Raw genomic sequence first — 2,656 nt, 5'->3', positions numbered from 1 at the left:
TATGCAGTAAGAGGCTTAATTACATCAGCTTATTCAGGTCCACTTAATTGCCTGACAGCCTGTGTGCCTCCCACTTATTTGCAGCAGAGGCTCTCATGTTTTGCTGGTTTATCAAATCCTTTGATGGTTCAGGGAAGATGTTATTGACTTAGCAATTCGGAAAATATCAATTCCTTGTATACAGCTGGTAGAGGAAAATGTAAATATTTTTAACAAGCAATAAAGAATCATCATTTTCCTAGAGGTGGCTTATGGTGTCCTATAAATGATTAATAGCTGGAATGGCTGAGAGAGGTAAGCATGAACTAGATATTTCATCCTTAGCTGTCTCTTGGTTATATTTGAAACCTTTCTGTCAAATTAAAATCCCAGAGAGAAGGTGATTTGCTAATTTAAGAAGGCCATTTGAATCATGTGACAATGAGGCAATTGACCAAAAAAAGCAGTTTTATGGGGCTATTTCCATCTCTCCTTGACTTTAAAGGAACGGATTAGTGCTGCCTCAGACTGATGTCCTTCCTCTTTTCTCCTTAGACCACCAGCCTTTTTGAAGCAATATTTTTAACTCACTGCCTCTGTTTTCTTTCACTGTTCATTTCCTCCACCAAACCTTGCATCCTGATTCCCGCCCACACCAGTCTTCTGAAAACAATTGTCAGACTCTGCTTCTTTTTAGTCTTTATCCCATGATGTGATTTGGAGCATTTATGCAAGTCCTTCTCCCATGGCTTCCAGGATATTATACCCTCCTGGATTTACCTTTGAATCAGTCAGCATCCCAGCAGAGAACAGATGGCACATTCACACGGAAAGGAGCATAACCAAGGGGCTCTTTATAAAGATCAAGGTAGCCAACAAAGGATGGAGCAGTATGCTAGGAAGACAAAGCGGGGTGTGACTGCCCCGAAGGCTGAGAGATGGGACCAGTTAGCTAACCAGCTACATGAAGAGAACCCACCCAACAGCGCTGTGAACTCTGAGAAAAATGTAGCTACAGAGAGAAATGTGGTTAACTTGGGACCACCCAGTAGGGAGTGAGCTAGGGGACTGAATACCCCAGCATCACGCTCACCTTGACCAGTGCTTGTTGTTGGTGTTTAGTCACTAGGTCGTGTTTGAGTCTTTGCAACGCCATGGACTATAGTCTGCCAGGTTCCTCTGTCCATGGGATTTTCCAGGCAAGAATACTGGAGTGGGTTGCCATTTCCTCCTCAGGGGATCTTCCCGGCCCAGGGACTAAGCCTGCGTCTCCTGCATTGGCAGGTGGATACTTTAGCACTGAGTCACTTGGGAAGCTTCCTATTGGCCAAATCAGACCACTGCCAGAGGACAAGCCAAAGGAAGCAGCCCACACAGGTCAGCCTCCCCAGGCACAGAGCTGGGCAGAAAGTGGGTTTGGAAGAACCAGTGGAAAATATCCACTGCATCCTCGTGTCTCCTACATTTTCTTTTTAGTCTCACTTGTTGGTACTTCTTTCATCACCATTTCTGTAAGTATAATGTTCCTGAGGGCTCTGTATACCCCTCTTCTCTTTGCCCTAGACAATTTCACCTAGTTCCTGGCTTCAAATAGCATTGCTTAGTTGTTGATTTCCAAGTCCCTATCTATAGATTTTTTTTTTTTTCTCTCTCCCAAGCTCCATTCATAACATGTGTTCATATGAAAATACTCACCACTCCCTCTATTTTTAACACATTCAGATGGAACTCATCTGTCTCTCCATTGAATTCTCCCTGAACTCTATTCGGAGTTCATGTTCTTCTCCCAGAGACCTAGGCTAACATCATCACACTCACTCTTTTCCTCACTCTTCCCTAGCCAACTGTCTGTTAATTTCTGTGAAATCCTCTCCAAATATTCCAAAATGTTCCTTCCCTTCTATTACCATGAAAAAAAAGTGAATGTGTTAGCTACTCAGTTGTGTCCGACTCTTTGCAACCCCACGGACTGTAGCCCGCCAAGCTCCTCTGTCCATGAAATTCTCCAGGCAAGAATACTGGGAGTGAGTTGCCATTCCCTTCTCCAGGAGATCTTCCTGACCCAGGATTCAAACCTGTCTCCTGCCTTGCAGGAAGATTCTTTACCATCTGAGCCACCAGGGAATGGGCAAGGCTAGGTCATACTCTCATTTTTTTTCTTCTGTGCTCTTTTTAAAAATAATAATATCCTTGCTTCTAGTCTTTAATTGTTTCAGTCTGTCCCCCACACTGCTGAAATTATCTTTCTAAAGCAATACACATTTTGTTAAACACTTTAGTGAAACCCTTCATTGTCTTAACATTATCTAAAAAATAAGCTCAGTAGCTTAGGTGAGTTTTCATAGAGCATTTCATTGTAACCCCTACCTATCTTTCTCTTCTCATAGCTTAGCATATGTCCTTTTTCTTTAAAAAATGTATTATTGGTTATATTTCTTTTTTAATTAGTTGATTAATCTGGTTATACTAAGTTTCAGTTGTGGCACGAAGGATCTTGCATATTCTTTGTGGCTTGCATGATCTTTGGTTGTGGCATGTGAACTATTAGTATGAGTTTCTTAAAAGCATCAGATCAGTCACTCAGTCGTGTCCGACTCTTTGCGACCCCATGAATTGCAGCACGCCAGGCCTCCCTGTCCATCACCAACTCCCAGAGTTCACTGAGACTCACGTCCAT

The sequence above is a fragment of the Bison bison genome, unplaced genomic scaffold, assembly GCF_000754665.1.
Source record: "Bison bison bison isolate TAMUID 2011002044 unplaced genomic scaffold, Bison_UMD1.0 scf7180017864235, whole genome shotgun sequence".
Classification (NCBI taxonomy): Eukaryota; Metazoa; Chordata; class Mammalia; order Artiodactyla; family Bovidae; genus Bison; species Bison bison.
Note: the sequence above shows the minus strand (reverse complement) of the source record.